At 32.2% G+C, this 16,457-nt stretch overlaps 1 long non-coding RNA gene across 1 annotated transcript; it reads right to left on the bottom strand.

Moving 5' to 3' along the window:
* Positions 1-1,921: 1,921 nt before the first annotated feature.
* LOC106030830 (uncharacterized) lies at positions 1,922-9,636 on the bottom strand. Its single transcript, XR_001203963.3, has 6 exons — positions 9,251-9,636; positions 8,278-8,332; positions 4,934-5,063; positions 3,025-3,122; positions 2,466-2,590; positions 1,922-2,139 (listed from the first exon to the last, which is right to left on the bottom strand). It is a non-coding gene; the product is annotated as an uncharacterized lncRNA (long non-coding RNA).
* Between the last annotated feature and the right edge of the window lie 6,821 nt (positions 9,637-16,457).

Here is a 16,457-nt window from a genome sequence, read left to right as displayed (position 1 = left end):
CAATAAAAAACTCTTTCACTTCAGGGGTAAGTATGCATTTCAGCAAGGTTTTTGCTTAAGAAAGAGCTGGAGGATTTGGCTCAAACTAGTAAAGTAATGAGTTATGTTAATTTCATGTTCAAAACTCTTATAAATAATTTAGCAAAATCAAAATCACTGATTGTGTATGAAAGTGAATTAGAACAACCACAGAGAACAAAAGTGTCAAAATTACAATACTAAAACCATTATAACCTTATTCCACTAAATTGGAGGCTAACATTTATCTCATTATAATGTTATTGAGAAAATTCTTATTCTAAAGAGACAAGTCATGAGTATGCTAACTCTAAATCTTGTTAAAATTTACAGGAACTTAAGCACTGTCTTGGATTTATGATGTCTTTACCAATGAAAACAAAGACAAGTTTTCTGCATATTTTTTTTTAGCATTTTAACTAAATTAATTTTCTCATCTTCCTCTTCTCTTGGCACAGAGACTAAAAAGGCGGGGTAACAATCAGTTCATATTTTTAACATGCCATCATTTTAACCTCACAGAGACTAACAGAGGACAATAAGCAGCAGCTTTTGGTCCACTATCCAAATGCCTAATTTCCTTTTTAATATTGTAATTAATGCTTATCTGTAAAAATACAAAAGTTTTACTTCTCAAAGACAAATGCAAATGTGTTGGATTTGATAAAAAGAATTTACACAAACTTTCATGGAACACACTATATAAAAAGAATAAAAGACAATGAAGAGAAAAAAAAAAACTAGAAAGCTTTGTTTGAGAAGAATGTTGCAATAGTTAGAGAAAATTACAGGCATCTTAATAGATGAGTAAAATAAATATATGGGAACTACTCAACTAAATGCATTCCAAGGAATGTATCATTAAAAGTAAAGATGTAATAATCTAGCAATGCAAAATAGCTCTTCTGGAAGATTGATCTTATGCATATTGGTTCTCCAAGCAAAGAAAAATATTTATATAGCCCCACAGCTGTTTACCTTGTAATGAAGAAAAATAAGCATTATAATTTTGCGTAACAAGTATATTCCAGAAATGAACATATTTTTACAAAAATATTTATTGTGCCCTCTTATTAACACTTAACATTCTTTATTTCATATTTCACTTGTTTTGATTTTGTCCTCTTTGTGTATTGTTTTCTTTTTTCCATCTTCAAATTTTCTTATCTCTCCAGTTCTTTTTCCATTCTTGTCTTGTGTATATCTCTATTCCTTGCCTTCCCAAGTGAGCAGTTTACTCTCCTTCTTTATCCTCCTTCTCTTTTTATGTTTCCATCTCAGTCATGTCTCTGCCAACTACACCATCAAGAGTACATATTGTTGTGTAGCTTTGAAGTTACTTGGGCATACATTACTGCACTAAAAATCATATTGAAAACAAAACAACAAAAAAAAAGTGGCAAACTACGTGTGTGTAAAATGGCAAAACATAATCTCAATGGACCTTACAAAATGAGTAGTCAAATGGAAACATAAGAAGATGACTAGAAACAGATTCATATACACAAAGGAATAAAGTAGCAAACTATAAAATACAATAAAACTGGTGCTGTTACTTGTATCACTGGTACATAACAATCCAGATGTTGCTGTGTTTTCCATATTTGTGTCCCACAGTTGATTATGGAGCAATTGTATTTTAACACTAAAGCCTGAGTGAACTTTCTAGTAATATCTTCAGTACTGATGCTGCTTCATGAACAGTATCTGTCCCATGAATATACAGATGAATTCACCTTTCTGTGCTGTCAACCTGGCAGCTTTCACAAGCTTTGAATTCATTTTAAAATACAAAAATAAAGATTTCATTGTCAGAACCAGTTTGACCTGACAGATGAATTGAGAGCGAGATATCAGAGAGGTTGATTGTTCATTGCCCTTCTGCAATCTCAGTTTTGTCTGTCCTGAAACTGAAAGACACTTCATAATTAATCAGATGTGTTTTGTTTTGTGTTCAAAAATGAATCATAAAACCTTTCTTTTATCATAAGCTCTTCCAAATATAAAAAATAACAAAATAAAATACCATCAGATCCTGATTATTTTCCTATTTCCGTGTTTTTAAAGTATCTGCTAGTCCATTTCTGACTTATATGCTTGGGCTCAAAGCAAGTACAGCATCTATAAGGAGATATTTAAAACACAAAATAGCTGTTTGAGGTTTTTTATGTTATTAAACAGTATGGATATGATATTATAAAATTATTTTAAAATTTATTTACTATTGTAACTGTTGTAAAAATGACTAATATGTGGAAAATGTATATGTATATAGAAATGAATTTAATGAATTAATTATTTAATGATTTAACAGAATTATCATGAGTTAACAATAGATGAACATTTTTCATATGTGGCCTTCTGCTATTGTTTTTAATCTATATGTATTTATGTGAAATTGTTATTATTTTTTTTAATGAGGAAACCAATAAGCACTTAACACTTACTGATATCACTTCTCACTTGTGTGGATAAATTAAAATCCATTCACTTTCTTTTACTCAGAGGGCTTAAGTGTCTATAGGAAACGCTTTCAGAATACCACTTGGTTAAAGCAAACCACCATCAAAACCTGCAGGGAAAGAAACACCAGAAAATCCAGGTGTCTCTTGAGCTCACTTCTGAGCAGCAGTCTAGAGTACAGCACTCTGTTCCTTCTTTACCACTAACATGACCAGTGTTTTGAACCAAGGAATAAGTTACATGAGTTCATGGATGAGGGCTCTTGGTTTGATCCCAGTATTTTGTCAGAATACAAAGAAGTAGTGGAATCAAAAACTCCTCTGGCAGAGACTCAATAACCAAGAGAAAACCTATTAACTTTAATTTATTTATTTATTTTTTACCATGGAGTCATGAGGTTAGTTTGAAATGTCTAACTTATTTTCCTCGTGTTTTAGCAAAACGTTAAAGACTTCAAGAAAGTGCCATAAGCAGTTCTGTCCCAAAGGCTCTGGACAACTCATGATCATATTAGAGAAAGCAACAAATTTGCCTTAACTTTACCTGATCAATCGGCACCTCTGCTTGCACTTATTTGTCATCTTGTACTTGTACTCCTTGAACTTCTTCTCTTGGTTCATTTGCTGTAAAGACACTGGATGCTGAAATGAAAAATTTTTATCTTTGTAATTGCAAATGAATGTTTCCATATTCATTTCATGTCTGCATGCTTGTCAAATCCTTTAATAAAATTCAGTATCTTTCTTCATTCTGAACTTTCCCTTTTACAATGTAAAACAGCATTTGCAAGTACCATATAAAAAGGAGTTCATTTTAATGTCTTTACTTAGAACGAATTAATTTTTGTGATCTTTTCAGCAAAAGATAGAGCATTTTATTACTTTTTACCCCCAAAAAATTTAGGACTTAGATACTGTTTATAAAATCAGTTGGAAGGTAGGACCTTTCCCTTTGGATAGCATTATTTCTAAGATACACACATATGTATTATACATATATATTACATATATATGATATATATATGTTTAATTTTTTTGTGTTGGGTTGATGTTGGCTGTCTGCCAGACGTCCCACCCAGTAGTTCTCTCAATCCCACTCCTCAACAGGATAGGGGAATAAATAAGATAGCAAGGCTCATGGGTTGAGATAAAGGCATTTAAGTAAGAGAAGCAAAAGTTGTGCGTAGAAGCAAAGCAGAAAGAGGAATTTATTCATTATTTCCTTTTGTCAGGCAGATGTCCAGTCTCTTCCTGAAAATTAGGAACTCAGTATGTGAAATGGTTGATTGGAAAGACAAACACAACAAACACAAATATGCCCTTTTATTGCCAAGCATGACATCATGTGGTATGGAAGATCTCTCTGATTATTTTGGTTCATCTGTCCCAGCTTTGTCCCTTCACAGCCTCTTGCCCAACCCCAGCCCACTGTCTTTTGAGAGCAGGGCCCTGGGAAGGAAACCTTGACGCTGCTTATCAATAGACAAAATATTGGTGTATTATCAATGGCTTTATCCAAAAAAAGCAAAGCACAGAACCATACAGGCTGCTATGAGTAAACTTAACTCCTTCATAACCAGAGCCAGTACAACCTCCAGCCCTTATTCAATACTGTTTGTAGCATTTTCAGGTCCCACTTTATCTGATACCTCTATGGATCTTCTGGTGACAACCTGCAAGGATGCTTCTGCTAAATTTACATCCCAGTGCTTCCATGCCTTAGCATCCAACACTTTCAGCATAGGCTGTAACAGTCCTTTATATCAATCAATCTTTCTGGAGGCTTGTGATTAATGGGGGATGTGATACTGTAATACTTCAAATACAAATAAATAAATAAATAAATAAATCTTGAAAACATACTAAAAAATTGAAGGAGGAAAAGAAGTACTTCAATAAAAATTGGAAAATTAGGGAAATTAAAAATGACAAAACTAGTATTAAATGGAACAAAAAGTTTATGTTCTTTATGTTGTAATTACATCACACACTTCCGGTATTTGGAGTAGAGTCATGCCATACAGTACAGCACTAGGTATATTCCTTGCTTTCATCTATATATATACATATATATATATAAAAAACATATTATGCATGTATAATATATATATAATGTATATACCAAAAGCAACTTATATATACTATTTCTGAGATCTATAAATAGTAATCCAACTGTATATCATACACAGAAATATATATTGAGAGAGAGAGATGAAAATTTTAGTAGCAGATGAGGTTATCCCTGTATCTAAATATTATCTCCCATACAGGTTCATTAAACCAGTTAACATTGTCAAGTGAATTCCCAGTTCTCCCCTATTCTGCCATCCCAAATATCTGGGTATTTGTATAAAATGGAGAATAGCTCTGACAGGAAAGACTGAAAAATATTAGTACCATGACTCTATCTCAGAATTTATTTATGTTGTCTTAAGTCATTGCCCATACATTACCTTGTGTTACCGTTAGCAAATGTTGGATATGAAGACCTTTCAGAACAGACTTTGCTTTTTCATGTGATGTTTTTGTATTTTATTTGATTTTCCTAGAGGTCTACTGGAGCATTCTCTGCTACTTGTTTTGCTGAGTAGTGAAAAATAAATTGAGAATGTCAAAATCAAACTAAACAGTTTTGATATATTGATAATTATCCTAAAATAATTTATTTCCCATTGCAAATCTGTAGTGTAACCAACACAATGTTCAGATTTATTACATCCATAATTTGTTTTACTTCGGTTTCTTAGCAAGTTCTTTTGATTTTGCAAAAGTGAGAAAGTTACTGTAGCTCTTTGCATATATTCTCACATTTCTGTTACAGTTGTAAAATCAGCAGCTGCAACAAGAATGCATGCATTTCATAGTAAACTATTTTAGTACTTTTCAAAAATTTTAAAGGATCTTCATACAAAAGTCCAATACATGATGTATAACTACTATATCATAACTATAACTATTATAACTATATATTATATATAGTATATTATATATATAACTATTATAACTATACCATAACTATTATATAACTATCATAAATATTATATCATAACTATTCCTATAATTTCAAAGAGCAAGACACTAACTGCTCACCACCAATAATTTTACATGCTAGCCAGTTGGAAGTGATCTACTTTAAAAGGACATCATAGTCCTTATGTTCCCAAATCCTCATTGTGACCCCACTTCCTTCACTGGCTATTCCCCTTCTGGGTTCCAGTTCCCATTCCTTGAATGATTTCAGGCTTTGCACAATAGTACACATTATATCAACAATCCTGAATCTTTACATCTTCCCTTTACTAAAAGGCTCACTGTAATTGGACTTTGATTGATTCCTTGTTAGGAATTCAAGAGTTGTATCAGGCCAAGGTTTAGATTTAATGTCTCAATGGATTACAAGAAGCCAAAGCTTGTGTGACATCATTGCAGTGTTATTTCTAGTATTATCACTAATGCATATGGAGCTGTCATATATAATAACATATCTGCTGTATTACTAGCAGACATCAAGAGAGAAAAAATGAAGAAAAAGACAATTGCACAGCATAAAACTGATGGATGTAAAAATCCCACTGAAGGTAATATGTAAACTAATTTTAGTCATGAAAATATGTTTTTATTTTCATAATGTGATTTTTCACATGAAGAGAGATTTTAAAGAATGTAGCTATGAAATTTAAATTTATGAAAGATACAAAAAAGGAGAATACAATAAAAGCCTATAAAATAACAAGTGAAACACAAACAGTATTTGTCTTAATTCAAGAACAACAGAATAGCCAATAAAATTATAACACTGATAGAAAAAAATTAAACTTTTATTACATGATAGACACTCCATGCAGCTCTTGCTCTTGAAACATTAAATATATCTTAATAACATCTAGAGATAGTTACATTTATGCACAGTTACATTAACCTACAAACAATAAATATTATGCACTAAATCCAGCATAGAAATCAGACTTTGACTGACAACATTAAAGAAAATATTCCTTCATAAGTAGCACTGTCTTCCTTATCCAGCACTAACAAGTTGAGAGGAAAACATTTCTCTAGCTCAAATACTGTATGTCCTCAACAATGAGTCACCAATCACTGAAGTGCATGCTGCGGGGTGGAAACCCACCAAGCTATTATGAACTCAGAACTTCCATTTTCCAGGTAAGTTTTCTGACAGCTAAGTTATTTACGAAAATTACTTCTCTCTTCCCTCTCCCTGTGTTTTCTAAAAGAGGAGAGTTGTACGGTTCCCTAAATCCAGATGGAGACATGGACACGGACTCCAAAGGAAGTATCAGACAATGAATCTCTGTTTCTCATAGATGACTATATCAATGTTTTGTGTCAGCAGCTAATTCCAGGAAAGTAACAGTATTTTAGATATTCCCCTTTTATTAACATTTCCTGCGAGGTAGTTTACATAATGATCTATTATGTGTCAACTAATTTCCACTACACAGTGCCTAAAAAATTCCTTTTTGTGTCCTTCTACAGCAGTAGCTGCACTAGCTGGCCTGGATATTCTTTCAGTCCAAATAAAAGCAATTCTGATAAAACCATGACCAAAGTTGTTTAAGATAACTGAGCCCACTTTGAATGAAAGAAAAATCTGAAATCATCTGTATGTAGTATTTAGACACAGCATCTCATCAGTGGGCAAAGAATCTGTAAGTAAAAAAAAAAAATGTGGACAGTTCTGAATGTGCATGTTATACAAATGCATGTGTATGTTTTAAAACCAGAAGCCTCTTACTAGAATGTAATTTTCATATTTTTACAATCCTCTTTCCCAAGACCTCAAATTTATTTGCTTTCATTCTTTGCAGGTTAGCATCTAAATCTTTTTCTGAATTTGAATATAGTCTTTACTACAAACCCCATGATGTCTACAGGAAAGTAGGAGAGTAGGGATCTAAAAACTTCATAATAAGGGTATTCACCTGTCACTTGCTCACAAGTCTCCTAAGAAACTTAAGACCAAAAGAATCATCCTTTCCTTTAGCCTGAAATGCTCTCAATAACCTTAAAACACGGTATCAAAGTAAATGAGCCACAGCCTATAAATTTCCAGGCATCTATCCTTCTGAAAAGGAAGAATTTACACTTTTTTTTTTTCTATCTTTACATAACACTTCCTATTACCTTTAGAGTATGTGAATAATTACAATTAATTCACAATTATAAAGTACCTATGGCATTGTAGGAACTTCCCAGATATTTAATGAGATGAAAAACTTAATCATTACTTGTATCATGATAATATCAACCAGTTAATAGAAATACATACTGTTTCATAATATATGCAGAAAAATCTTTGCTCTGCATACATTTTTGTTTGAATTCTTTGTTTCTAATTTTACATCATGGTATGTGTATTTTTATTACAATAATATCTTTTTTATCTTCTAAAAGTGAATATTAAATCACATACTCTTCTAGTGCAGATCAGAAAACTGGTAAATTCAACATGAGTATGAGGACTTGGGAAAGAGGATTGTAAAAATATGAAAATTACACTCTTGTAAGAGACTTTTAGTTTTAAAACACACACGTGCATTTGTATAACATACACATTCAAAACTCTTCTTATTTCTTTTACTTAAAATGCAAATATCTAAATACACACAGTCTGAATCCAAGCATAAATTACAATAGAGTTCCATTATTTTGTCAGTTATTATTGTAACACTATAATATTTCACAGTTCTGACAATATCTTTTATATAAAATATGACCAAAACATATCCTAGCAATATTTTTTAAATGTATATTGAAATTTCATGTTTTAACTTACTCTTGCCTTTTATTTCTTAGGTCTTCTGGAAGATTCTCATGATTCACCATATAACCTAAAAGGTAAATAATAAGTAATCTGACAATTTTGAATGAAAAATATTACAATTTTCTTTATATTATTTATTAAAAGAATAACAATGCTAAAAAGTCTTCCTTCCAACCACTGAGCAGTTTGAGCATGGAGAAAGTATTTATGATATAATAAGGAATTATATCTAAAGGTAGTACTTTTAGATGCACTTTAATGATTTACTTTCTTTAAGTTATTGTCTCCCACAGATGGAGTATACTACTCAAGGAACTACTACATGATTAGTTTATTAAGTTAAGAAAGTTGTATCAGTTGTATCAGAAAGATGTTAGCTAACTAGCGAACCTGAAAGCAATGTGTATTGCAGACTTTTAATGCAACAAAAAATCTTATTGACTAGTATTTTCTGCTTTGCTTAGGAGTCTAAACAGAAAAATGATGCATTCAAACTTTTCTTTTACAAGTTTGAGGCATTTAATATTAACAACAAGATACAACAGAAAATAATGAATTTTGATCCTCAGTGATTCCCTTAAATGCTATTCATCACAATCTAAATTATTGCTGAATATTATAAAGTTGATGTGGTTATTAAATTATTAGGAGCATCTGTGCAAGACTTGCTTTATTTCTTTCCCAATACCACAACTTTTTGAGCAAAAGTCCTCACACAAAACAGCCAGCATAATTTTATGAAACTAGTGTCAATAAAATACTTGTCCATGTGGTGAAACTGTTGCATTTTACAGAAAAAAAATAAATAAAATAAAATAAAGAAATCAAAGAAATTTCAATTGAAGCAGCAGGGCTTCTTGTGAAGCATCTAGACACTGCTGTGAAGCATTTTTGTGAAGTACTTAGACACTGCTAAATGGTGTGAAATCATTCACTCGATTTAGATAACCAGAAGTTTTCCAAATGGTAAATCGCTTATGCTTACCATAAGTCTTGCCCAGATTTACATTCCTTATATACAAGAGGCTGAAGTGTAACAGTGCAAATCTCCTTGAATGTCAATGCTCAATAATTATGTGAATTTATTCCATAGATTTACAACCTAAACATCAGCTTTAAAACATACTCAACTGATAATTAAGACAGATAAAAATATTATAATAAAAATGAGATTATTTATGCATCAGTTCTAAAAACAGATAAATACAATTATAAGTAGTTTTAAATCCAGCTCTAAGCATTGTATATCATGATGTGTTTTATGGTTATCCAACTGAAGTAAGCACTACCAAATAAGTAACGATGTATATGCTGTCCACTTTCTATACTTTCCACTTTTTATACACAGGTATCTGTGTCTAATTTTATTAGTATTTATATTTTCTGTGCAGCTCTAGTTCTTCATAAAGCAGTTTTTATTCAGAAGAACACATGATATTGTAATGTTATCATTAATTTCTGATGGAGGCACATTGAAAAAATTGGAAAGGTCCATAAGTTAAAGAATATATAGTTTGTCCTTTCTTCACGAATTTAAGCAGTTCAAAAAATTTAGAAATATAATGGAGGATTTATTATCTGCAATATGGGCAATTACCATATCTATAAAGAGTACTGGAAAAATAAACTTGACTTTCCAAAGAAAAAGTATTAGCAGAGCTAGGAAGAATTATTCCTCACAAAAGGAAAGTTTAACAGGCTGAGCAAAAACAAAAAACAAACAAAAAAAAAATCAAATTAAAAATGCAGTCAAGCTGTAAGGCTAAAACATATGCCAAAGACAAAGAACATATCTGCTCTCAGTAACTGTGAAAGCAGTAACAATATTATGCCAAATAATACTGTAGAAGGAATGCAACACCATGCAGGTAATAAAATACTTTTGCAAAATCATGTTGCTCTGCATAAAAATAAATTAATTAATTAATTAATTAATTAATTAATTAAATAAGGGCTGGTCCCAGGCAATCAAAGGGATGTCCCAAAACATGTGGCATCATGCTCAGCAATAACAGCTGGGAGGAGTTGGTTGATGGTGGGGGAACATTCAGAGTGATGATGTTTCTTCTGGAGAATCTGTTCCGCGCAATGATCCTTGCTTTCCTGGGAGTGGCTGATACCTGCCTGCTGATGGGAAACAGTGAATGAATTTCTTGGTTTGTTTTGCTTCCACGCATAGAGTTTGCTTTCCATAGTAAACTGACTTTTTCTCAACCCATGAGTTTTCTTGCTTTTACCTTTCTAATTCTCTGCCCCATCCCACCTGGGGAGAGTGAGCAAGCGGCTGGATGGTGCTGAGCTGCCTGCTGGGGCTAAACCACAGCAAGTTTTTAGTAAATCTATTCCTATTTGAGTGATATCACTTATTTTTCTTTATTTGGATTTCTTTTGATTTGATTGTGTTGAAACTGCAAATTCGTTTTATCAGTGTTGGTAGTCCAATCTGTAGGCTGTGGAAATAGATTCTCCAGTTTCTCTGCAAATCTGCTTCAACTCCTATCACAAGAGCAGGGTCAACTTTATATGTGATATCTAATATGGATAAGCAATATGACAGAAAAGATAGAAACCTGGGAAGTCAGTGTATTTGACTATAATGGATCTTGAAAAAAATAAGAACATTTCAATTATTTAACTGGGAAAGATAAAACTGATACCCACACCAGGGTTCCAGTTCTGTTTATCTGGGTTATATTAAATATTAGCCAGTCTTCCAGAACCTTTGGTTCATCTACTTTCATGCCAGCTCCCAGAAGTAAATTTGGTAATAGCCAGTGACAGTTAATTTCTCTGGGAGGAAGATTCCTCTAGGAGGAAGAGAGTCAGTTGCATTTGACAGCTGCTACAGGTAGTTAAAGTTGCCTGTAAATCCTGGTTAATGTGAACACGTAACTACATTCACCTCGCAGTCTCCTATCCATGAGAAACTAACAATTGCTAAACAAACTGACCTCTTCTGTGTACCATAAAAGGTAAGCATTTTATGAAAAAAAATAAAAAATAAAAAATCTAATATCTTAACAGCTGCACGACAACTGAATTGGGATTATACCTCTTCAACCAGCATAAAACACTATTGTCTTCTCTACCCTCACTTTATCAAGCTTTTAAAAGTTAACTTAATGAGTGTGCCTGTTCCACACCTACCCCGACCATGACATGTTCAATGGATGAATGCCAGCCTAATGGAATCACCAGCACTGGACCTCTTCATCCACTTTCTCAAAGACAAATGAATTCATGAAGAATCTGCAGCAAATAGATCCTGATGAGGCATTATATTCCATTTTATAAGAATAGGTTGGCCCTTTACTCAAACCTACATTCTTGCAAAAGGGAATCTCTGGTGTGTCCTTTAGAATGCACTTCTTCAAGCAAGACATGCTGCATTCTCTCAATGGTGAAACAAATCTAGGTCATCCTTTTAATTTTCTATTATTTTGTAACAGAGAAAGTAATAATAGTAATCACTCAATTTTCACTCCAAGTTGCAAGAAGATTATTCTCTACACATTTCCATGTTACAAAATCACTGGTCTTACACTACAAAGTGATGATCATTAAACTGGCATTATCAAAGATACCTGCTTTGGAAAATACAAAGACTCATCTGTTAAGGAAATTAATTGCTCTGTTCACTTTCAATATCAGATGCTCCACTTGGAATACCAGACTCTTGTTCTAATTATTAAAATCAAAAAGTTCTGCATCTGTAAGGCCCAGCAGTTGTTTTTGAATACACAGTAGTGATCTTATGAGAATCATTGAGGAATCAAAAAGGATTGTGTACCAAATTAAACTGTGTTTTTAGGAAGACTTTCCCTACAAAGATCTACCTGACATCTCTTCCCGTCAAGTGGAATGACCAGCAAAATGTAAGGTACAATGCCTATATCTGTAGAGACTGAGGCATCAGGAAGGTCATAGATATGTACATACTTAATCTTAGCATGAATCACTTTCCACATTCACATATGAGCAGCAGCCATAAACAGCAAGCAAACATTTCTGCAAAAGAACCATAATTACTATTGGATACCAAGAAATCTTTATTTTAAAGAAGTGAAAAGTTTTATTAGAACCATTTATCAAGTCAAAAATCCTGAAAGAATGACTGGGCAGAACTTCAAGCTGTTACCTCATAGATATCAGCTCACTGTGAACATTGAATTGTATAATTATGATAGAAGAGAGCTCTGGAGGTCATCTAGTCTGAGCCCTGCCTCAGAGAAGAGCAGATACAAAACCAGTGCTCAAGATCCTGTCCAGTTCAGTTTTTAGCACCTCCAAAGCTGAAAATTTCATGGCTTTACTGGGGAACCTACTCCATTGTTTGACTACTCTCCTGGTAAAAAAATAAAAATTAAAAAATAAAAATCTTAGTATCTAATCTGAATTTCTTAGGTTGCAGCCTGGGTCTACTGCTTCTCCTTTCACTATTCATCCCAATTAAGAATCAAAATCCATCTTTTTTTTTTTCCTCCTACGTAGTTAGAAGTAAGAAAGGTGTCACCCCTACAGTGTTTTTTGTTTTTTTAAAGGTTGAACAAAATGAGTTCTCAGCCTCATTACGCACATCATGAATTCCAGTCCCCAAATCACAGTATCATGATAAAATATAAAATAAGCTATTTCACCAGTCTTCAGGAATGGTAATCTGAGATAAATCAGAGCAAAAGGGAATATATTTGCTTACCTATACTGTATATACTGGCAATGTTATACTTGACCCACCAAAGGAAAAAAATATATACATATTTACACTTATATGTATAAATGATAATAATTTTTTACATATAGTATTTATTAAACAAATAAATAAGAAAGAAATAAGAATCAAATCCTGAAAGTACACGGAGAAATACTGTTCAAACTGAAAGATAATATTGCCACAAATGCAACTGGATACAAACACATCCATGCATGAATAAATACAGGCTGGAAGTCATGTTTCTAGCCAACAGATTAATTAAATTCTGAAATCAAAGTAGCAGAGCAAAAAGCAACTTTTTTCTTTAATGAATCTTGATCATTTCTCAGAAATGAGTCCCATGACATGATTTAATATGATAGTAGAACACTGGTAATATTTGTCACAGCACCAGTCAGCACCTGAATGTCTTCCCATTTGTTTTGCTTCAGGTGAAATGCCCATTCCTGAAAGTGCACAGAGCAAAATCAATACCTTCTGGAAGTTCTGCCCATCCACCTTGTTTAGTCTTACAATGTAACAGATACTTACAGAATTATGTACTTAAAGACACAGACACTTAAATATTTAATTGGTTAATAAAACATTTTTAGTAACAAATATGAACAGTTAGCACACTGCAATGTTGCTTCCAACAGTAAAGAGTTTCTGCTTTAGCAAATTCTTCATGATTGAAGAATTTCATATTCTGAGTTAAATTAAAATGCAGATTTCAGAAGCAGTGGTTTGAGCCACTAAAATAATTACACATTCTTTTGTAGAGAACTCAGCTGGCCTAGATCCATGCATGTCCTTGCTAAAGAGTGTCAAATGGTTCATTAAATTTGGAGGAAGAAAAAAGTTTTGCTCAATAGATAAATCTGCTCAATAAAAGTCTGTAAGAAAGCAACTGTAGAAAATGAAAAAACATAATGTTAGTATCCTGCTGAGAGATATATGTGACTGAAACTAGATTTAGCACAAGTAAGACAAAGGCACTTTGGCAGAGGTATGTTGCTTTGCTATGGTTTTGCTCTCTGACACTGATAGACGTCTCTGTCCATAAACTTTCAGATTGTTTTCCAATTTCAAGACTTTAGAGGAAATAATATTTGCACAGTGGTGAACAGAAATATTTTACTTTAGTTTCAAGCAGAAAAAAAGTTTGTATATTTTAATTTTAAAAACTTTTTTTTTAATAATTATCTATGGACCTGGCTATATCGATATAATATCTATACATAGTGTTTCACAGTCTTGGCTAGAACAGCATATACTCGCTTATCTCTTGATAAACGTATTACATCTGTGACTTCCTATTCTGTGATGCATGGCAATTCAATTTCAGACAAGTCAAGATGATAATTATTCTCATGTAGGCTAAATTTAACATTAATACTACCCAATTATAGTATTTATATAAAAATCAGGAGGCTTCAGGAACTGTTAATGGAATTTAAAAACAAAAACAAAAAAAGCAGAAAGCAAATTATTCATTTATCATTTACATTTAAGTCCATTATACTCAGAACCATGAAATAATCAGCACTATTTTCCAAATAAGGAAAATGTGTCTAAATGCTAGCATTACAAGAGGATGAAGGGAAATTCCAGCTCCTAAGTTATCAAACATATGAATATGGAAACTTTTAGTAGCATTGAAATTAGTCATCATTAAGACTCAATGTATAAAATATAATGCATTCTGATTGTATTGTTCTTATTTTAATCAGTTGAAGCTATCACTTAACTGATTTCATTACAGCTAGAAACATGCTCACAGTATTGATTATGGAATTTCCCTCTGAGGAAATAATCAGGGCTTTCATCAACAAATAAAATAAATACACACTGTTCATAAGCTCAATATCATAACCTGATGACTTAATTTTTTTAACTTCTAATACTGTAAGACAGCTAGAAAATTTTAAAGAAAAACTGAACTTTTAACTAGTGAAGACCTTAAAACAGAATGTCATATGGTGACATAACAGTCAAACTGCCAAAATATGAACTAGTACTAAGATAATAAAAGTAAAATACAAAGAAAAAAAGATGCATCCTGACCTAAATAAATACCCTAAATATTTCCCACCAAACATTCAACTGATTACAGCAATATGAGTGCATTACAATAGACAAAAGGATTAGATGTGATCTTTAACATCTGATCTAGATGGTAAATCAGAAGGGTGGGTGCTTTCTTCTGTACCTAAATAAATTCTCCAGCATATAGACTCTTGTGTTGCTCACGTCAACAACTAGTGAATTTCAACAGCAGAATATAAGAAGAAATAATATGCATTATTCTGTCATCTGTTTTGGACCTTTGTTTATTTTTTCAGATTACAAAATTACACACCTTAACACCTACTCTCCTGGCACTTATAGAAATAAAATAAAAATAAAAATAAAAATAAATAAAAATAAAAATAAAAATAAATAAAAATAAAGATAAAGATAAAGATAAAGATAAAAATAAAAATAAAAATAAAAATAAATAAAAATAAAAATAAAAATAAAAATAAAAATAAAAATAAAAATAAAAATAAAAATAAAAATAAATTAGTCATTTATGCATTGATAACAGGAAGTCAGATAACAACATACCAACTAAAAACATCTTTTCCTGGATCAAACCTACATGAAGTCTTTCATGCTCATTAGTTGATTTAAATGAGCAATCAGAAGTCATGCACTGTCAGTTAATTAGCCATTAAAAATAATAATCGAGGAACTGTGTATGAAGTACAAAAATTAAAATGAAGCTGCAAGAATAAGAGAGACTAAAAGTAAAAGTGACATTTTGCTCAATGTAACTTGAACAGTTCTGCCATAAGAGTGAGTAGTGTGGATACTTTGGTTTTCTTTATGCCTTGAGCAAAAACTCAATATGAAAATAGCAATAGTAAAGGTCTTTTGAAAATGCACAATCTTTCTATCCAATACATCAGCCATACTTGCAGAAAGTAATCATTTCATAGTAGTCCACAACATAAAGTAGCAATACCTCGTCATAACTGCTAAATTCAGTAACTTTTAAGACATGGAAACAATTGTTCACCGTAAATCAGAAAAAAATACGTTCAAAGTGGTAACAAAGAAAGATCACTGTGTATATCAAAAGTTAAATTATAACCAAAGACAGGAACTTCTTAATGAAATTAATTGCTCTGTTGCAGTACTGAGGATGAGAAACAGAAAACAGCATACTATACACAGGAAAACAAAAAAAAAAAATCAAAAATTACATTTCTGCTAAGGGCTTTTACTTTGAACCAATACAGTCTTATATAATATTAACAAAGTTACTGGCAAAGTGTACACTTACATATTTTGCTTTTCATCAGAGGTCAGGATTAATCACTGATAATTTTATGTGCCTCAGGTAGAAATCAAACTTCTCTAGTCTTCTTCTGCAGTCAGGAGAGAGACTACAGGCAGCTCCAGAAGTTCATTCCCCACAGTTGCATAATCTCCATTCAGGCTTGGGAGATCTGAG

The sequence above is a fragment of the Anser cygnoides genome, chromosome 3 (genome assembly GCF_040182565.1).
Source record: "Anser cygnoides isolate HZ-2024a breed goose chromosome 3, Taihu_goose_T2T_genome, whole genome shotgun sequence".
NCBI classification, from domain to species: domain Eukaryota; kingdom Metazoa; phylum Chordata; class Aves; order Anseriformes; family Anatidae; genus Anser; species Anser cygnoides.
The sequence above is the reverse complement of the archived record's forward strand: the minus strand, read 5'-3'. Positions and strand labels throughout refer to the sequence as shown.